A 23,421-nucleotide genomic window follows, 5' to 3' on the forward strand; every position below is an offset into this window, starting at 1 on the left:
ATATTATATAAATCTCCAAAACACGTTGAGTATTGGTAGGTGACCCGATACTAATAACATCATAAATTTAACAAACTCTTACTAAATTTATGTTATAAATAACTTTAATAGCATTTTAATAAGTAATTTAATAAACTACAATCAAACATTATCTAACTTTATCAAAAATCAAACACCTATATAAAAAATTTACCGATGAGACTTTTTTTTGCTGTATAGAATCCACAATTCAAACATCGTCTTTTATAAGATTTATATACCATTCTATGAGATTGAAAAATGTTTAAATTTTCTTAGTATTTTTTACCATAAATTATTTATTGAATATTTGTTTATTTATTTCGAAAATGGTTAAAAATTGATTTGCAAGTTGCAAACAATTCAGTGAAAGGCACCACTTTGTGTTTTTGTGTCCCTGAAAGTACAACCTACCAAAAAGAAGAAAAGAAGCATGTGAAAGTGACAAAAAACAAACATTTTTGGAATCTCAAAGATTTCATGGTTGGGGATGCTTCTCAAACAAACAAACAAGGTTTTCTCAGCTGCAGAAACCAGAATCATTTCATTGCTAACAAAGAAAAGTAAAAACAAAGAACCATATATTAGTAAGAAAAACAAAAATAAGAGACTAGGTAAAAAAATGTAAAACGAATAAATGAGATTTCATAGATTTCTTTTTTCAATTTGAAACAACTTCAATTTAGTTTAAGAGTTTATTAAGATATAGTTCACTTTTTAAACACCAAATTTAAAAACATTTTAGTTTAATTAATTTTTCCGAGAACTATTTTAATAATTGTGTTGAAGTTCAATTCAGTTAATTATATAGTGTAGTACTAGACATGATAAAATAATGAAGTTTGACACGTTTTCCACTAACTTAAGCCCGTTTGTTTCTAGAAGAAGAAAGACAAATAAAAAATGTGAATGAAATCATTGAAGGAAAAGTTGGAAAAAAAATATTAGAAATCACAAAAAACAATGTTTTTTTTATTCTTTCAAACTTTTTTTGTGGTTTGAAAAGATTTGTGAATATTTTTTTTAAATTAATTATATATAAAAGTTATGTTTTAATATAAATATAAGTATAATGTTTAATATATTTTTATATTATAATAAAATGAATAATTAAAATAATAAATAAAAATTAATTTAAAATTTAATTATTAATATATTTTTTTATTTATTATTTTTAATTTTTAAAGATTTTATATTAAATTATATATAATTATTTTAAATTTATTATATCTATTAAATTACTCACAAACTTTCACACAACCATCACATCACTTACAAACTTCAATAATTTTTTTTTACAAATTTATTCTAACATACCTCCATCCAAACAACTTTATTTTTCTCTCAAATTACTCCAAATTCATTCTCTCAAATCTCTTCCTCAATCTAAACACACCATTAGATCCACTATGATATTAACTAATCAAAAGTCTAAAATAACCTAATTATTTTTGAAAATATAAATTAAAAAATGTAACTCGTCCTATTTAAAGATGTAGATTAGTGGGTTAAAATATAAATAAATAAATAAATAAAAATATTAAATAAAATAATTCACTAACTTAACATATTGGGTCCTAAATACAACACAATTTTCGTATAAAAATAAAACAAAAATTGAAATTTTAGACTACTTTTTTTTTTTATCTAAATAAAAGATGGTCCACCAGCACTAATTAATACACTTTCACTTTTTTTTATATCCATTAGCATATTGTGTTAAATAATTATTAATAGTAGGATTTAGTGTTACAATTTAAAATTCGATATATAGATAATCAATTTCTAAACATGATTGGGGTAATAATGTCAAAATAACAATCGAATTTTGAACTGAGTTTTAATATTATTTTCTATTTAAAAATGAAGAGAAATGAATTTTAAATATTTAAAATAAAAGGTACTATCTTGAAAATGAATATTTTGAATAAAAATTTAGAAAAAATATTTAAAATATATAATATTAATAACTATTTATTTATAAATAAAATATAGATTAAGTAAATGTAAATGTAAAAAATGTAAAAATAAATCCTATATTAAAATAAATTCTAAGCCAATTTTCAAATTTTGTTATTGGTATGATTTTAAAATTTATTTTAATCATACACATAGTTATTAAATAATTATGATAATAACAATATCGATAAAAATAGAGTAGGAAATGGGGTTCTTTATAAAAAAAATATTTTTATAAATTATTACCTTTTTTAATAATTACAATAAATAATGATTACATTTATAGATATTTTAATTATTACATTTATTATTCACAAATAAATAATTCAAATTATATAAAAAATTTTCCAAACCAAAATTGTATATATAAAAATTAAAATTTATAAATGTTAATATTTTTTTTATTTATATATTTTTCTAAATAATTATTGCTTAAAATATATGCTTTTAAATAATTATTTTAAAATTATTATATTCTATATAATTATTTTAAATGATTTTTTTAAAATTAAGTTTTAAGTTCTTGATGAAATTAGGTATTTTCAATTAAATACTTATTAATACTTTTAAGTATATTAAATACTTAAAATTTTATATTTGTATTTTTTTAATATCTAGATGACGTGATTATTATTTTATTCTATTAAAAAATATGAAATTTTGTAGTGAGTATAAAATAATATTATGGTTAATTAAAAACGGTAAATAGTTTTTATTAATTTAGATAAAAACAGGTTATGTAACGACATTGTGATGTTTCCTAATAATTTCTATGTTATTACCTATAATAATCAAACGATTGTCAATGTCACTATTGATGTGACAATAAAAGTTTTTATTATTTAATATATTTTTGATGAAAATTATAAAAAAATACTTGTAGTTTCACATTAATTACATTATTTTTCTATATTAATTACAAAACTTTATATTTTTTTAATATGCATAAAAAAATAAACAAGATGATCCATCAAATAAATAAGAGTCACGGTCGCTCAATAAATAATAAAATTAAAAGATAGAGATTCAATTAAAAAATATAATTTTTTAAATATTGATATATTTTTTACAACTCAAATTATATTTTTTTTCTTATAAAAACTCAATTGAAAACATTTAAGTTTATAAAAAACTTAAAACTTAATAAAACATTCTGTATAATCATCTTTTAAATATTTTTTAAAGAAATTATTTTCAAATAATTTTTTTAAATAATTATTTTTTAGAAACTTAAAATTATAAAATTTCTTTTCTTCTTTCTTAAATAAAATTACACTAAATTACGTTGAGAATTCAATATCTTTACAGCAAATCATGTTATTTGGTAATTATTTAGCATAGTATTTAATTATTTACTATTTTAAAAAACAAGTCGCGGGCATTGTTTTCTGGAGCTTATTATGACAAGAGTAGAGCTTATTATGAGAATAGTGAAGCTAGTCTTATAAGGAGAATTATTATCTTAAGTACCAGAGACAGTCAGATAAACACTGATACAACACGGACATAAATATAAATATGAAAATATTTATAATTTTTAAAATTTAAGATATGGAAATACATATTTATATATTATATAATTTGACAATAAAAATTTATGTGCATAAGTATGTTTCAGTTTTTTTTTTATCAGAAAAATATTTTTCATGACTAGTTCAAAAGAATTTGTTCTTTATTTTTATAATCATACAATAAGTTTGAGTTTTTAAAAAATTAATGTATTTTTTCTTTTTAAAATTGTGTTAGAATCGTGCTAAAATTGTTAGAAATCTAACAAATACTTTTTGAATTGGATACTTCACCAATACGTGTTTTACGAGTGTCCGTATCCAATATGTGTGTCCTACACAACACACCATTTAAGAGAGGTGTTCGAGCCTCATAAATTATTATCATCTTATTTAATAATTTTATATAAGAACTAAATTATGAATTATTTTCATTGAAATTTAATCAATTAAATATTTAATTATTTGATTATATATATAATGTACGAGACTGACTCGTGGTCAATTCTTCAAAGAAACTTCTTAAACCTTGTAATATTATCTATCTCGCGACCATGTCAATAGTTTATATAGTAAAATATTTTTAATTTTAAATAATGAATTTGAAAATTCAAATTTCCATATCTTCTATTTCTTTCTTTCTTTCTTTCCTTTATTTATTTATTTATTTTTGAATAAGGAAATTTCAATATATAATTTGATGATTTCATGAAAAATTGAAAATAGAAGCGGTCAGATTATTACGCGTCTCATGTTTCTTAGAAGAAACATGAATCCATACTAAAATACTTTTATAAGATGTATTCTATTTATTTTTTTAATAATAATATTAATTTAGTTATAATATATTGATCATAATGTAAAAAATATATGCTTTTAAAATCCATCTCAATTAAATATGTTTTCTGTTGGTCGCTAATATTTTTTTTTATTAATTATTATTATTCAGTTAATTTTTTAAGATACTTTGAGATGTATAAAGAATAAATTTAACAAGTGTCGTTATTAAGTTTGGTATCGATCATCAAATATGATAAGAAATTCTCAAGTTGGAATCTCTAACTATTCTTATTCATATTTTTTTTAATTTGATAATACTGCAAGATAAAAAATATTGCCTTTTAAATGATAAAATGAACCAAATTAAGACATTTGATAATAGTTTTTTTGTACTCATATATAATAGAGAAAATATGTTAGTGTGATTTGGCCAGATATGACCTTTCTAATCAATCGAAACTATATTTGATTCCTTATAAATTAAATGAGAAAATGTGGACTAAATTAGGTAATTAAGTACGAAACCATATTGTATCAAGTTGCAAGTTATAGTTGATCCTTACCTTAATGGACCAAAAATTTGAAATACTTTAAGGTGGAATCACAGTTTTTTCTAAAATAACTGTGAAGATTACTGCAAATATTCAACTTATTTCTCCTAATTCAGTGCTAAATTTTCTAATTTATATAAATATCATGCGTAGTTGCCTACCCAAGTCATGCATGCACTTTCATGGTTTAGTATAATTTCACTTCAAATCTCCTTTTAAATATTATACAATTTTCATTTAATTTATGTAATCACTTGAATAATATTGTCTGTCACACATAATTTTTTTAAATAACCCAAGAAAAACACAATAAACTAGAGAAAAAGAGAAAAGTTTAGACTTTGATAGTAAATTCTCTCTATAATAGGGATAAAAAAACTATGTGAAAATTTCTCATACTAAATCGAAAAGAACTAGCTATATCTTTAAATATTACACATTCACAAATAACAATTAGATTTTATTTGACTCAATTTAATCGTATTTACAACTGAAGATCTAATACTACTACTAGAAATAAGTGAAACGTGAAAAGATCAAATGTAATACAATTCTGATCCTGAGTTAATATTTTTAAATTAGACTGAAAGTGACTTGAGATTTTAATTATATCATAAGTATTTGTCAAGAAACTGAAAACCTTAAAAAATAAAAAATTTTAAGAAAAAAAAAAAAAGATTAAAGATCTTGAAACCAGAACAAGTATAGTAAAAAGAAGTCCTACCGTGCAATATTCTTAACCAATATATTTAATAGATATTCATAAGTATTGAACACACATATTTTACTTATTTTTTTAGATATATTTTTTTAATAAAAGTTTACATATAAGACTCACTATGTCAAAGCAAAAATATTTTAAAACAGGTCTCTAGTGGGTTTCTTGATTTGAACAGTCTCCATTGATCTTGATTGTGCAAGTTATCTAAGCCCATTTTCTTGACAGATTTTTCTCTCCCTTTCCAGCCACTTGTTTGTTTAGAAAACCATTCAAACACATTAAATTAAGAACATTGATATTTGGCCACTCATAATAAGATAAGAATCCTTTAACAATTAATTATATATTTTTATTTTCAAATTAAAATATTAATGCATTATTATATTATTAAAATAAATTTGTCAGTGAGTGTTTATTTGATAAAAAAAGTGTTAACATTATAGCTTTTTAAAATTAAAAAGCTTGGCATTCCAATGTAAGATATGAGAAACCCTACATTGGATCGTAATTATTGCCGCACATCTACTTTTGTGTTCATGTAGTTTGTGTAATTGTATAAATTGATATAGGCTCGATGCAAATGAATGTAATAATTGTCTTTTATCTTTCGCTCACTGCTTCTTCATCCTTCATCTTCTTGATTCGCTTCTTCATGCTAGGTCGAGAAGTATTATGTAAAAGATTTTTCGATAATCAAGTAAGTACTCTATGTTAAGAGTGTATAGTGAAACTGATAAAAAATGAACACAAAGCTCAAGATAATTTATCCAACACGTCAAAGATGCAGATGAGACCTACCATCACAAACGTTAACACTCAACAAAAACACTACAACATACTACTACTTGGTTACATTTTAAGGAGGAAGATGAAGAACACAAATAATAATTTCCAAATTTAAGAGGAAATAAGAAATTTCTGAGAGTGTATTGGTGGTTAAAACATGAAGTTATAAAATGGAAAAAAATGTTTTGACAGTTGGTGCAGAGTTTTTTAAGGAAATGTGATGTGGAAGAGTAAGGGGAAAACAAAAGAAAGATGAAAGTATATTATTAAAAAGTAAAGAGAGATGAGAGGTGGGTGAGGCCCTACGGTTTGAATGTGTATCAAACGCAACTATCCTAAACTCCAACTTTCCCATGACTCTGACAACTGACAACCTCACTTTGAGATAGAGCCACACTGTTCTCCGCCTATCTCGCACCTTACTCCTTTGTAGAGGTTTTATTTATAGTATTTGGTCATGAGCCCTCTTTTATGATGAATCAAATTTATCAAATATCAGTGTTAACTTATTTGTAGGGAGGTTTCCTGATTTCCTGAGACGTTACCCGGATTTGGTGGGATGTGTCTCTGATTCTCAAGGAGTCTCTGAAACTACCTTAATTGCTATTTATTATAATCACTTTAAATATATTCTAACTCGATCGACCAATCACCGAGGCCGAATGACATGGCTTGAGGAACATACACCAACCCAAACTCTTCAAACAAGATCGCCATGGAACGCACCTTGGCCAAATATTTAGCTAAATGCGAATCCCTAACTTGGAAATTTCTTAATACTTGCTCGGTTACCAACTGAGAGTCACTCCTTACTATCATTCTTCTAACTCCCATATTTGTTGTTAAGTGCATCCCTACGATTAAAGCCTTGTATTCAGTCGGGTTGTTGCTTGCTTTAAATGTAATTTTTAATGATTGTTCAACCAACACTTTGTCCGACCCTTCCAATATCACATCAGCTAGCCCTAGGGTCAAAAGTCAAACAATGACACATAAAATTTGGATCCATCCCTGGTATATCGTGCACCAACCATGCAAAAACACTCAAATTATCCCCCAAACACTCTACCAACCTCCTTTCTTCTTTTTCCTCCAACTTGCTACCTATCTTTAAACTTCTCCCCCCATCCAACTTTATGACCTTAATGTCTTCCATCGGTTGTGGCCGTTCACCCTTATAATCAACCCTTGGATCTAACTCTACCCCCTCCAAATTCCTATCCTCTAGTTCTACCTGCATACATCTCCTTCTATTTTTTAGACTTACTTCGTAACACTTTCTTGTCGCCCTCTGATCTACTCTTAACACCCAATTGTCCCCTCACCCATAGGATACTTCATCTTCATATGAATCGATGATATTATTGCTCATAACTTATTTATTGTCGGTCTTCCCAGCATTACATTATAAGAAGAATGGTTGTTTACAGTCATGTGAATTCGTTGGCTCCGTATTACCACCGATATCATCACAAGATCATTATCATGTGGGAAAACGTCCTTTAAGTCCTCCTCTGTAAAGTTTAAAGACGTCATACACACCTCCTCGGTTGATAACACCATCACCGACCGAGCATATCTCTTTCTACCCATAGCTGATGTACCGCCACTCGTGAATCCTCCCGAAATTGTGTTCAATTCCCCCAACGTTGGTTTCTCATGATTACCTTCCACCTCCCTCCCCGACTCTTCCTTCCTTATCCGATCCTCCTATATTTCTACTTGTCTCTCCTCCTTTCCTTCTCTTGCCTTGAAAACTTTTAACAATACCTGTCTTAGCAACCCTTCAATTTTCCTTGAAAGGGTGTAACAATCTTCCGTATCTTGCTCGTATGTTTTGTGGAAGTAACACCAAACATTTTTGTTTCCTCCCATATGTTTGGTTGTCTTTTCTGGGAAGTACAAAAGTCTAGTTGTGTTCACATCTTTAACAATTTCCTCCTGAGATGCCACCAATTTTGGTGATGCCCACTCCGATCTTCCCAACCTCCATTCATTCACTGGTTTAAAACCTCCATACGGCCCACCAAACCTCTGCTCCTCCCTTTTCCCTTTCAAAGGTCCGCCTCTATTACATACAGGTTGTATACCGACCACCGGTCCTTCAGTCCTCCTTTCTTCATCTAACTTCTTTATGGTAAACTCTTCTGCTTTTATGTGAGACGCTGCCCTAATGTTGATGGCTGCCATGTCCTTTGGTCTCCTTTGGACTAGTGACTCACCAAATGTTATTGCTCTAAGCCCTCGAATAAAGGCTTCCACAAACATGCCTTCATTAGGCATAGGAATTTGTACCACCACCCCATGAAACGCTTCAAAAACTATTTTATTGACTCGCTTTTCGCTTGTTTTACCTCAAACAAATTTGCCACCTCTAGAGGCTTTGCGTTGTTTACTGCAAAGTGGGCAACAAACAACCTGGTGAAGACTTATAGCGACGTGATTGTTCCACCCGATAGATTACTAAACCAATCCAGTGTTGTTCCAACTAAAGTGCTAGCCAACATCTTACATTGGACAACCTTCGGTCCTCCACAAATAAACATTTGAGCCCTGAAAATTTTGATGTGAGCATTAGGATCCTACTTTCCCATGAACATCCCCATTTCCGGGAATACATAACCCAAAGAAATTGGCTCTCCCAAGATTTCTTCCGAGAATGGTTGGAAATATGGCTCCACCTCCTCCTAACGCTGACCCTCTATAATTTGGCCCTCAATTTGCCGTTGAAGCTCCTCATTTTTCCTCTGTAGCCTTTCTTGCACTCTCGCATATTCCTCCATCCTAGCCCTTGCTTCTGCACTCTCCCTCCTGAGCCCTCGCTTCTGCACTCTCCCTTCTGAGCCCTCGCTTTTGCACTCTCCCTCCCGAGCCCTCTTGAATTCTTCCGCCCTTTCCTCATTTTGCCTCCTCATAACCTGCATCATTCCATCAAAACCTAAGTCGCATAAGGCTGTGGCGCTCCATTCGCCTCTTCCGCGGCTGTCGCTCTTCGTGTGCCCAACATAATGATCAGTAATTCATAACTAAAATTGATATGGCACAGGAAAGTTTTACCTGTCCCATGGTGGGCACAAAAAATGTTCCAGATAAGAGTGTTAGCGAACTCAAACCTAGAACATTTAGAGTGACAAAAAATAAGTGTATTATTAACCTAGTAAGTACCCTTTGATATATACTAAAATCTCTTCGTTACGTATCCAACCTTTTTATTAACTTAATTGACTTAATTATATAATAAATGTTTGTTTCTCGCCAAAGACTGATTATTTAAAATTTTCTAATTTGCATCGATGACCTTAATCACACCAATCGATTAACGACCATTATCCTTAAAATCAGACCCGTTCCCAATGCTACACTAATAAACTAGTGTATTACGGAAAAAAAGTTGTATAATGACACAACTTTAACTAATAAATAATAAAAAATTACTTTAATTGCCACTTTTATGCAAAGTGTATCTGCCGGTAACGATTTATTCTATCTTGAAAAAAATTTAAAATATTACATTACCTTTGAATAAAAAATGAGTAAATTATCTATGATTAATAGGAAACATTGTATCAACTATTTTGACATGCAATGCAAGCTCGATTTTGCATTATTTATTTATTTATTTATTTATATTAAATTGATTTGTTTACAAAAAGAAATAACATTTTTTTTTGTAGATTTTTAAGGTTACACACATCATTACCAAAAAGAAAGAACATTTCAAAAAAAACAATTGACATAGAGAGTACAATTTAACGACATCATCTTACACATGCTATAAGTTTTAAACAAATATTCTAGTCAATGTTTTCATTATTAGCAGCCTCTTCACTGACACGTTCATCAGTTTTTTTGTCCAAGTAAGATGACAAGTGCTTCAAGGATTCCATCTCCGAGTCCATTCAAGTATATTACACTCATCAAATCCTCAAACTCCTCTGATTTTTGCAACTTTTCAACCAAACCATTAAATAGCCTCTCTAATTTTTCACCTCTTCCTTTCAAAACACCACTAACCTTCTCATACTCTGCCACATGATTAAGGTTGCCTTGTCTCTTCCCAACAAACTCATCATATTGAATGTTGAATTTCTGAATCAGTTCATCATATGGATTTTTGGAAGAGCTCGCTGTGTTCTCAGCAGCATTTTCATTTTTCTTTTCAAGTTGTGCAAATCTGTTGCCCAGAACTTGATTTACCTCCTTCATCTTCGAGAAGAGTTTACTCTTGACCTCGGATTCCGACGTACTTTGTTGATTCATCATCATGAATATTTGCATGAGAGGGTCGTGAGAAGGAGGAAGTGTCACTGTAGTCCAATCCAATTGTGGAATCCTCTGCTTTGGTTCTGGGGGTGATACAAAAGCTGTATTTATCCCTCTCCTATTAGCCACAGTATTTAGTGTTTCCCACACGTCCAAATCAGGAAACCTCAGCTTTGCTTCAAAGAGTCCACCGTAAACTCCACTCAAGTATGTTCTATTTTCAGCTGAGGGTATTATCTCCATCCCTTCAGGTGTCCATTCAATCCCAGAACCCTTCGCCAAGGCAATGGTAATGGTGTCATCAATATCTAGAGAAGGAAATCTATTTTGTGCCTCAAGAACTCCATCTGTCATTCCTTCATACCATAATTCCAACGTTATTGCTTCCTCTTCCTCACTTTCCTTTTGGCCATTGGTTGGAGCTTCTTTTACAATCACGGGATCCTCAGTCACACCTTCATCAGTTTCTATGTCCGTATGGAGAGTAAGTAAGATGGCACGTGCTTCAAGGACTCCTCCCCTAACTCCATTCAAGTATATTGCACTCATCACATCTTCAAACTCCTCTGATTCCTGGAACCCTTCAACCCCACCATCGTATAGCTTCCCTAATTCTTCACATCTTCCTTTCAAAACAACACTAACCTTCTCATACTTTGCCACACGATCAAGTTTCTCTTGACTCTTCCCAACAAACTTATCATATTGATTTTTCCCAGAGCTGGCTGTGTTCTGAGCAGCATTTTCATTTTCATTTTCAAGTTGTGCAAATTTGTCACGCAGAGCTTGGTGTTCCTCCTTCAACTTCCAAAAGAGCTTACTCTTGACCTCCGGTTCCAAAGTACTCTGTTGCTTCATCATCATGAATATTTGCATCAGGGGGTCGTGAGGAGGTGTCCCTGTAGTCCAATCCAAATGTGGAAGCCTCAGCTTTGCTTCATTGGGTGATCCAAAAGTTTGTCTAATCCCTTTCCTTTTTGCCACAGTATTAATTGTTGGCCACATGTCCAAATCAGGAAACCTCAGCTTTGCTTCTAAGAGTCCACTGTAAATTCCATTCATGTATGTCCTAGTTTCAATTGATGTTTGCGCTTCATCTTCAGGTCTCCATCTATTCCTATAACCCTTCTCCAAAGCAGCTCTTATGGTTTCCATAATATCAAGAGAAGGAAATCTATTCTGTGCCTCAAGAAGTCCATCCGTCATTCCTTCATCAAATATCTCTCTCACTATTTCTTCCATCTGATGATCATAGCCTTCCTCCTCACTTCCCGTATGGCCAGAGGTTGAAGCTTCTTCTACATTATGCACTGGATCCTTTAGTCTTACCAACGCTAGTTCACCTATGATAATAACTTTAGGCTTTCCATCATCATTTTTTAGCGCATCTAGAATCTGCCTCAGCTTGGATCTTGGATCTTCTAAAGCTGACCCTTTTGATTTTAATGCATCCTCAGCATCCTGGGATATTCTCTTTAGTTCTCCCAATACAATTTGCATGGTATGGTCTTCAAGCGTTCCTTCAACCCCCCGTCTTTCTTTTTTGTCCAGCCATTCCTTCAACGTCTTCCTAAATGATTCGTCCAGACCTAAACTCTCTATGGTCATTTTATATTCCTCCATAGGATCTTTCGTACGAACTATTGTTAGTGGCATCTCGTCTGAATACACGAGATCGGGAGAAGTGAATAGGAGATCATCCATTTTGGTTTCGTCTTCATACACAAAAGCTCCCCAACCACTTATCACGAAGGAGGAAGTGGCTGTATACGCAATCTGCACCAGATTCCACTCCTTCTTCATCAGAAGTCGGTCAAGGCCAAGCCACTCCTTGTCACTGAACAAAACTCGTAGATCAAAGATCAAGATGTGTTCTGCTTCAATTCTGAATTTGCGAGACCTTTTGCAAGGAACATATTGACCGTTGATAAGTAAACGCAGATCAACAACGCGGCGACGAGCAAATTTGTCCCTTTCACTCTCATCTTGGAAGTGGAAGATCATGGCCAGAGCAATGTTAGGGAACTTCTTACGAACCCAGAAACGAGGATACCTTTGGACACCCACATAGTTAAACCATTCTGGAATCTCAGTTGTAAATGGCATCACCACTTCTATTCCACGTACCCCTTCCTTCTTCACCTATCAGATTATTATAACACTTTCAATTGTAACTTCTATATTTATTTTAGAAATTTTGTAAAATATTATTTTCCTAAAATAATGGTACGAGATTTAACTTAAGTAATAAAGTCATGATACCTGACGCCATAGCATGTCTGATGTCTCTCTAGTTAAGTCGAAACAAAGTCTTCGTCTACTTTCTGAACAGTTGACGACAACTCTGAAATTTCTTCAAGGTTGAAACAATGATGAACATCAAGAATTCTCAAGTTAGTGAATTCAGGAATTTTTTTAAGCTTCTTACATTCAGTCAAATCGAGACTTGTCAAGTCACCACATTCCTTGATGATGAAGGGATAAAAATAAAATTATTCTCTGAAGCAATCAATTCTTTTAATTTTGGAAAGTAGCAAAAAATTGCAAGAAGATCTTCATCAGACAAGTTACCATTTTCGACATTCAGTGATCGTAATTTTGGACGAACATTGGCTTTTGAAGGGTTTTGCACCAAACTTCTGAAGGATTCTCGAAGTTTGGAGCATGCTTCGATTTTGAGGGAAACAACATTGGGCAACATGAATAAGCTACTTGGTAGATATTTAAGTTCCCTGTTATTTGATATGTCTATACAGACAAGCCCAGTAAGCTTACCAATGGATTCTGGAAGCTCTTGAATAGCAGTATTTATCATATAAATCTTCAATGGCTTTGTCATTTCTTGCCTTATCTCTGGGAAGTGACCAAGGCTTTCACATAAATTAAGGTCAAAGAATTCTAAAGACGGTAGAAACATTTCAGACATGAAATTTTTGAGTTTTGTGCAATCTGAAACACTTAAATGAGCAAGACTTTTCAGGAAACCAACAGATCCATGTACTGCAGTTAGCTCTCTACAATGATCAAGTCTCAGTTCTCTTAGATTCTGAAGTTCAGACACATCAGGTATTTCTTTGATACTTTGGTTATATGAAAAGTCCATAATAGTCAAGCATGGAAATTTCTGCCAAATGGAAAGTCAATAAAAATTATTATTTGGAACAACAGTTATTAACTTACTAATGTGAATAAAATATGGAAGTTTTTGTTCAATGAAAAATTGAAACTTCAAAAATAGGAAAATATGATATAGAATTGTACCTTAAATGGTTCTTCCAATGTTAGACGACTTCGAGGCAAATTGAAAACAACAATTTTCTTCGGATGAAATTTTGGTGGGAAAGACTTTGAAGGATACTCTTCCCAGTCAAGCAGTCTTAAATGATTTGGTAAATGTTCAAGTTCAGATGAAAATGATGTGTTTCGAACAATGAGAATTCTGAGCCTTTTCATCTTCTCAAACTCAGTTCCACTCCAATTTACTTCTTCTCGCTGCGGAGGATTAAGCATAATCCCTTGAATCTTATCACTTCCCTTTAACACAAGTACAAAGAAACAACATCAATTGCATATTTTCAGTAATATAAAATACTATAATGTATAAATCGAAAACAAAGAAAGTAAAAGGGTAGATGATTACATAATCTTCTGTTAGAATTTCAGTAACATCTTCATAATACCATATTCTGCTACGTTCACCAGGATTTGTTGATTCCTGCTTAACAATCTCTCTTCCCATATCTTGTATTAGATCATGCATCTTCAGGCAGTCATACTCGATAGTTATGAGAGATTTATTAAGAAGTACTTTCATGTTGGATGTTGAACGAAATTCCTCAAGTATCTTTTTCACATATTCCGTTCTCTCCCCTTTAAAGAAGCAAGCTATGTCCAAGAAAATTTGTTTGGCATTATTATCCAATCTATCGTAGCTTATTTGAAGCACATCTTGAATCTTTTTATTTGGAGTCTTCTCATATTCTTCCATTGCCATTTCCCAATCTTCTAAACTTTCATGAAAAGTAGCTAAATCAGAGCCTATGACTTTTAAAGCCAGTGGAAGACCTTTGGTGTAATCTACAGCACGCACAGACACATCTTCAAAACCTGTTTTAGGATAACTTTGTCTGAAGGCATTCCAACAAAATAGCTCTAAAGAATGTTGGTCATCAAGTTCCTTCTTTTCATAAATATTTCCAACTTGGTGAGCAATTAGCACATCTTTTTCCCTTGTCGTTACAATGATCCTACTACCTGAACCAAACCAATTACACCCTCCTGCCAACTTTTCTAACTGATCTTTATCACCAACGTCATCAAGAACCAAAAGAACTTTCTTTTTCTGAAGCTTTTCTTTTATTTCACGCATTCCTTTACTTGTGCTTCCCAATTCAGTTTCCAACCCCTCCAACATCTCAGATAAAAGTGTCTTTTGTAGATCTTCCATGCCATTGATTCTGTTTGATTTTTCTCTAACATCGGAAAGAAAACTTGCTGCATCAAAGTGTTGCACAATTTTGTCATACAAAGCTTTGGCAAGTTCCGTTTTTCCAATTCCACCAAGTCCATATATGCCCAACATTCTTACAGTTTTATCATCAGCCTTCATTTCCAATTCATTTCCAAAAGTGACATAACTTCTTCTATGCAGGCGTCAAGTCCAACAGGGTTTTGACCACTATATAAAGGTTTAGGAGTTATATATTCCTTGACCTTCCCAACAATTTCTTCAATACAATAGCTTTCATCATTCCTATAAGAGTAGAATGTAATAATTAATTATTTGTTTGATATCATGATTTTTTTTTATTATTGTACTAAGTGATTGTGATTATTGTACTAGATAGTAAGCAATGATAATCATAGCAAGTAGCACAAAAGAATAATGATTACACATTATACAAAATTTACTGGAGATGAAAAAGTTAAAGAAATTTTATTCTAAACAAAAAATTCAATAATTTATAAAGAAAAATACCTAAATATAATATCAAATTCTATTAAAAAATGGAATTTTTTCCACTTTGGATTTTTTATTAGTATTTTTATATTTTAAATTATTTTTTATAGTGTTCAGAATTATACTTTATGACTAACAAAATCAATTAACACCCTGAAAAAATCTAAAATTTTAGATGTAGAATATTATATATAAGAAACTACACATGATATAAACATTACATCCCATTATAATTAAGATGTAGAATATTATATATAACAAACTACACGTGATAAAAACAATACTGCATACCATAAAGTATATTACTTGAATCATATTTGTTTGTGAAAAGTAAAGTTCTACATAAGATCAACTTACTTTGGGTGTTTAACCTTTTATAAAAGGCTATAATTATTTTTTAACTAAATTATTTTTTTTTTTGGATGACAGAAAAATTAAGAGAGAAAAAGTATTTTTTCTTTTAAATTTCCCTTACCAATTGTATTTTTTTTTTTTTATATCTAAGAAAAGTAAAGTCTTATGATAGTCATGTTAGTAATGACTTCCAACAAAGTTCGAATATGAGAAATGAAGGCATTGATATTAAGGACTTACTACTAAAAAAATTATGAAATAGAAATCAATTTTAAAGACAAAAAATAATTAGTTGTTTTAGTGATTAAATTAGAAGATAATTTTAGAAACTAACAAATTTTTTGGTTTCTAAATTAGTTTTTATTGTTGGTAAATAATTTTTAAATTGGTATTTAATTAGCTACCAAAGTTTTAACTATCAATTATTTAGATTCTAAATTTGGTAGAAAAATCTTAGTAGCTATTATTAGATACCAATTTAGAAACCAATTAACAATAATAGAAACTAATTTAAAAATCAATTTTTTTTAGTTTCTAAAATGGTCTCTAATTTAGTCACTGTAACAATTAATTATTTTTTTTCTCTAAAATTGATTTCTCTTTCATGATTTTCTTATAGTGTCGGCATCAATAAACAAGATTTTAGAAATACAAAATCTAAGGAGGTATTGAAGGAACCCAAGAGAACAACATGGTACTCATTGAGAAAATATTGTTAGAGTTTACAGTGTTCAATAAACGCAATTGATGGTGGAAGTGAGAAACAACCAAGGGACAAAAAGATAATCGAGACTCTTTACTACGCTCTGTGTGAAAGAACCCACTACAACAACGTTAATTGAAGTTAACAACTCATACCATTAGCAACTTTGCATCTGACTCTGCTATTAATAATAGCAATAGACTTTTTTGTTACGAAATGGAAGTGTAGAGGATATTAGGTTATGTGAATTGGATTAGGAAATCAGAATTAAATTTACAGTGTAGGATGAAAATATTTTAAAGATGATTGAGACAATGAAGGAAAAAGATTGCGAGATGAAAATATTAAAGGGGGAGAAGATAGAATCCAATTAATGAAGATAATATGTTTAAACATTGTAGAGGAATTGATTAATAAGGAGGAGGTTGTGGCAGTATCTTACAAGAAATCAAATTAGAAATAGTCAATAAAGAAAGATGCTACAATATAATAAACAATGATATAGAATGGGAACATTTTGTAGTTGTAAATGGGGTACAGGAAATTTTAACTATGTGGCATAAGGATACTTTCATATGTGAAACTTTGGTTATAAATACAAGTTTTTTTAGGGGTTAAAGGAAGCTAGAAAAAGAATAATAGGTCAATAGTAATAGTGAATGTGTACTCCCCTTGTAACTATAGTGATAAGCTAGTAATTTTGGATGAAATAGTAAGATTAAGATAGGAAGAAGAATGCAACATCTAGTGTGTATGGGAGAATTTTGACGTAATAAGAAATTTAGATGAAAGAAGAGGTATAAATCAAGATGGTTAGAGGGATACAATAGAAATTAATGAATTTATATAAAATACTGAAATCATGGATATTCCTCCACTAGGTAGAAAATTTACTTCGTATTCAAATGGAACTGCAAAAATAGGTTTCAAAAAATTTTATTCTCACAAGAATGATCGGAACAATGGTCTCGAAGAAAACAATACATTGTGTTAAATTCCATACAAATAACACTACAAGAAAATCAAGAAATAAAAACTAATTTTTAATGACAAAATAATTTAGATACCAATTTAATCTAACATGTTTAATCTTTTTCTAGAAGGTGAAGATGCTACCCTCAATACAACATTTTGCATGAAAGGTAATAAAGATTAAATCATGTAGCAACAAAAGAAAACTGGAGGAGTAAGGGAGTAATGATAGATAATGTTTTTTTGCCCTATGTGCATATTAACGGAGCAACTCGTTAACCATTTTTTCTTTAGATGCAACATTGTAGGTTGTGTGAAATACGTGCAACAAGTAGGTTGGAGTAAGTACTCCTATTAAAAAATCATGTAAAATTGAACTTCCAACAATTCTACTTGTCAGAAATGATGACAAAGGAAATAGGATATGGATGTGTCTGTGGGTAGAGATCATTTGAAATATATAGAATCATAGGAATAGAATTATCTTTAAGAATGGAACCGTATATGCGTAAGAGATATTGTTTTTGACACAGACAAAATATGAGCTTGAATAAGGAATAAATCTCTGAAATTGACTTTCGCATATTCTTATTGGTGTATATATGCCAACAACTTGCATAAAACCCCTATCTAAGTAATATGGTATACTCACCCCAATGGAGATATGTAATTGTTATCAATTATAAGTTATTTTCAATATTGACTACTATACAAAGACCTTGAACTGTGCTTAGATGGGTATTCCGTTTACCTACTTGGGCCTAGAAGTGGGAGGAAATCCAAGGAAGAAAAACTTCTGAGAGCCTATTTTGAACAAGCTGAACTCGAGGCTCAATGTGTGGAAAGGGAGATTCTTATCTAAGGCATGAAGAATTTGTTTAATAAAATTTGTTATCACGGCCAATCCACTTTACTACCTGTCTTTGTTTAGAGCTCCGGAGTCGGTATGCAAATGCATCATCAGTATCCAAAGGAGGTTTCTGTGGGGTTGGGGAAAGGAGAAGAGACCGATCTCATGGGTTAGTTGGAAAATCTTATGTAAACCGAGAGAGGAAGGAGGGCTGGGCCTCAGAGACATTTGAAAGTTTAATAATGCGCTATTGGCTAAGTGGAGATGGCGGTGTATCTCTAATGAGAAAGGAAGGTGGAAGGAGTGCTTGGACTCAAAGTATGGCATGAAACTCGATACCTCTCAAACATCAGTGAAACTACAATCCTATTGGTGGAGAGATTTATTGAAGGTTTGTAAGGAGGGAAGAGGAGATGAATGGTTTCAAGAAGAAGTCGGATGGAAGCTAGGGAGTGGAGACAAAGCAAGATTCTGGGAGGGTGTGTGGGTTGGAAACTCTACTATCAAAACTTTATTCCCCAGATTGTACTCACTGTCGTTGAACAAAGGTCAAAAGATGGAAGAGGTAGGTGTGTGAGAAGAATCGGCGTGGCGGTAGACCTTAAGGTGGAGGCGTGGTAGATTTGAGTGGGAAACCCCGATCGAAATAGAGCTTGGTATGCACATCTCCAAGGTCAATGTATTCAAGGAAGAGAAGGATGCCTAGGTGTGGAGAGGTGATGAATCTGGGTGCTTTACGGTGAGTTCTTCTTATGGATGCCTAGCAAAGTCTGAAAGGGCCCCCCAAATTGATGCGTTCAAGTATCTATGGAAGATTAAGGCGTTCCTAAATGTGACGATCTCTGCCTAGAGGGTACTGCTGGGTAGAATGCCAACAATAGAGTGTTTGCGTAGGAGAGGGGTGATGTTGAACACTACAGATTGCGCCTTATGTCAGACCACAGAAGAGTCCTGTCAACACCTCTTCCTAGAATGTAAACATGCCTTGTGTGTTTGGTCTTTGTGCTTTAAATGGATTGGAATCTTATTTGTCCTACATAAAGATCTTATAACTCACTTTGAGAGCTTCCACTTGACTCAGAGTAGTAATAAACAAAACTTGGTTTGAAAAGGGGTATGGGCAGCTATAGTCCGGTGTATGTGGGAGCATAGAAACTCAGTTGTGTTTAACCAAGGAGTTGCAAATGCAGAAAAAGTGTTCCAAAAGGCCTAACTTAAATCGTGGTTATGGATGAAGCATAAGGCACATAATTTTAACTACTTTTTGCATATTAGGTTTTGAATCCAATGTCCTGCATTAGTAGCTATAAGTAAGTGGCTTTAGGTGGAGCCAAGATGCCCTGGAGGAGGAGGGAGGGCAGTGTTGCTTTTCCTTGGAGGAGGTAGGAAGCAAGAAGTGGTCTGGTTCTGAAAGAGGTGGGTGGAGTAGCGGATTCGTTGCAGAATCTGTAAGCAGGGGCAGTTCACTTGATGTAGGTTTTTGGACACACAAAGCTGTCTTGGATGTAGTAGTCCATAAGCTTTTGGTGTAAAAGATAACTGCAATATGCATAGTTTTTGTGGCTTCATTTTGGATACTGGATGGTGGATTGTAGGTTATTGATATTCAAGATTAATAACCTTGGTCTACGAGTTATGCCTAAACAGTTGTAGGGGAATTTATCAACTTCTATGTAGGAAAACCAGTTTGTGGGTGTTGTCTGTGCTGTTGTAGGTCTGACAAGAGAGCTGAGTTGTCTAAGGAACTGAGGAAAAAGAGGTGTAGGCAGTGCAGGTGTTTTGGTGCCCATGTGAAGGAAAATGAAGATATACTCTCTTAAATATTTTCATGGAGCTTGCAGCAACCATAGAAGGGCTGATGGAGTTTTTTATGGAATGTCTAATTCAATGGTTGAGGTAGCAGGAAAAGTCTAACGTTTACCACTTTAACAAGGGTCATCAGCGACAACGCAGACCTTTGTTGTTGGTGCATTAGTTGGCTACTAACACCTTATTCAAGGGGGTTTATATGACCAGTGAAACAAGCTCCAAGGAGGTCTCTTTTTGTGGTTGTTGTTACTGTCTGAAGAGGTTTTTTTTTCTTTTTTTCTGGTTTTTTACACGAAGAGGCAGGGTAGATTCAAACCACATGGTTTTTGGAAGTAAAACCCATGGTAATATGATGTTTGGAGCGGCTGTCTGTAGTGATGGTTTTAAAGATGGTCTTTAAACCTGAAGTGGCTGGTTTACCTTGTATGGAGCCTCACTTCTCACATCTCATGTGCTGCTAGTACTGGTTTGCTGGTTTGTGTTGGAGCTGTTGGCTGGGTGCAAGTGAATTTCACTGGTTTACAATAAGGGGCCATCAAATGTAGGAGGATTCATCTATACTCTTGAATTGTAGCTTGGCCTTAAAAGCTTTATTCAAGGGGTATTTTTTTGTCAAATTTGTGCGTTAGATGCAAGGCAGATTTCAATCAAATGCAGTGGATTGTTGGCCTGTACATGGAGCCCCGAATGATGCACCTGTTGTGATGCCAAAACTGGGTTGGGAAAGGGTTGCTAGTTGGTGCTCCAAGCATGAGGCAATCAAGTGCAGCAAGTTCTTTTCTCCTATGTTTGGATGCATTGTTGGTGTGATGTGGACCTCAAACATGGAGCTGCTGGTTCTCTTTTTGATGATCTGTTTGGGTCTGGTGTGGACCTCTAATGGGCTGGGGGATTTGTGGGTTACTACTACAGTAAGTATGCTTTGGTAGCAAACTGCTGTTGTTTTTTGTTTCCGTTTTGTATACCGGTTGAGCCACCCTTGAAGTGGTCACCTTTATTTCAATTAATTCTTTGCCGATAAAAAAAAATTATAAGTTATTTTCAAGTTTGAATCGTATAAATAAAGTAGTAAGGGTTGAGATTTCTCGAGTACCATATATATCAATGATGTAAAACCTTATGTACGTCATATGTAAAAAAAACTAGGCATTAAATAAGGAGTGACAAAGATTAATATAAGTTTATGGTAGATCTTGGTGGAATCTCACGCACTGTATTATGTTTTAAAGGATCAAAATACTTAAAATACATATGATATTTATTAAATGGTATCTATTAATGACTATGTGTGCATTCATTACACGAAAAATTCAATTATTATTTATAAATATTATTTTATTCCAATTTTTATGATTATTATTAACAATTATAATTAAAGTTAAAACTAAACTGTAGCAGGTGGAACACGATGCCAAGTTCCTTAAGGAATGTTCAAAGAAACTTTAACATTACACCGTTAAAGTTTTGTTGTCACATTATGATTATTAATATACTTATTAGTAAGATTATCAATATTAATATAATTAATAATATAAAAATTATTAACATGATTAAATATTATTAAAAATTATTAATATTATTAATATTATTAATATTATTATATTATTAATATTATTAAATACTTATATTATTAATTTTATTATTACTAATATTATTAATTTTATTATATTATTAATATTATTAAATACTTATATTATTAATTTTATTATTACTAATATTATTAATTTTATTATATTATTAATATCATTAATATTACTAATTTTTTATTATTATTAATATTATTCATATATTATTATATTAATATTATTAATTTTATAATATTAATAATATGTTATATTTATTAGTTATGATTATTATTATTATTTATGATTTTATAATTAATTATATAATAATAATATTTTTAATATTATGTATATAGTTATTATGATAATAGTTGGTAGATAATAGAGATCCGTGTGTAAAAGTTCGTAGGTAATAAGATCCGTGGATAAAAGTTTGTAGGTAATAAGATTCATGGGTAAAAGTTTGTAGATAAGAAGATCTGTGGATAATAGTTAGTAGGTAATGCTGAATTTATCTACAGATTCAGATCTGTAGATAATATTAGTAGGTAATGTTGTTCGTAGATAATATCCATAAATAATACTGAATTTAGTTACGAATTAAAATTCGTAAATAAAATTCATAAATAATACTATTTTTTTTATAGTAATTCATACAGGAATAACAATATAATGTTATAATTTTGTCTAGTACAAAAATTGAAAACATGCCAACTATCCAAACGTTCGATACTATTATTTTCTATTTAGATTTATAAACAAATATTATAATTTCATTTCTGTCAGTAAAAGTAACATTATTAATTTTTATTTTATTTTAGTTGTGAATTATTATTCCATAAAATACATGATTTTTTTCGAGATTTGGGATGAAAAAGAAATAAGATTTAATGCTTTGTTATCGTAATTACATACATACCCGTCTTTAATATGCTTCCCTGGGAAGTCACCTGCTTGAGACAATGCTGATCTCCAAGCCTGCATTCTCTGTGATTCTTTTCCAATCTTATTTTCTTGTGCCTTCATGTGTTTTCCGAAGCTATTTCTCTCGTGCCGTATATCTGAGGGATTTACATGGTAAAACACTGGGTAAACAAGCTGCTTCTTCTCCTTCATCTTGCTGCGTTCTATGATCCTAACAAGTTCATCCAGACACCATGTGGAAGATGCATAGTTCTCAGAAAACACAACGATCAAAATCCTAGATTCTTCAATGGCCTTCGACAGAGCAGGTGAAAGACTTTCCCCTATCCTCATGTTCTTATCATCCCTGAAATCTTTTATTCCCTTCCTACCTAACTCTCTACGCAGATGCCCAATAAAATTGTACCTTATATCTTCCCCTCTAAAACTGATGAACACATCATATGTGAAACCAAGACACTCTTCTTCCTCACCATGTTTTCCCATGTTACAAACAAGCCAAAACTACTCTAAGGATGATCAACTACTTTGATCAATTTAGTGTGTTGTGATTAAATACAGTGTCTTACGCGGATACACGCTTTCCTGTAATTATTACAAGATGTCCCGACCAAGATATACTAATGGGAAGATAAATAATTTACGTGGTGCATATTTAATGTGTTTTAAATTGCACAGGACTAGTATCTTGACCCGTGACC

The 23,421-nt window shown here is 31.6% G+C and overlaps 1 pseudogene across 1 annotated transcript; it reads right to left on the bottom strand.

The window, feature by feature from the left end:
• Nucleotides 1-9,961: 9,961 nt before the first annotated feature.
• LOC137827166 (TMV resistance protein N-like) lies at nucleotides 9,962-23,325 on the bottom strand (annotated as a pseudogene). Its single transcript, XR_016514977.1, has 5 exons — nucleotides 22,716-23,325; nucleotides 14,227-15,339; nucleotides 13,848-14,120; nucleotides 12,849-13,710; nucleotides 9,962-12,728 (listed from the first exon to the last, which is right to left on the bottom strand). The product of XR_016514977.1 is annotated as a TMV resistance protein N-like (transcript).
• Nucleotides 23,326-23,421: the final 96 nt, after the last annotated feature.

Source organism: Phaseolus vulgaris, chromosome 8 (genome assembly GCF_051622355.1).
Source record: "Phaseolus vulgaris cultivar YP4 chromosome 8, ASM5162235v1, whole genome shotgun sequence".
Taxonomy (NCBI): Eukaryota; Viridiplantae; Streptophyta; class Magnoliopsida; order Fabales; family Fabaceae; genus Phaseolus; species Phaseolus vulgaris.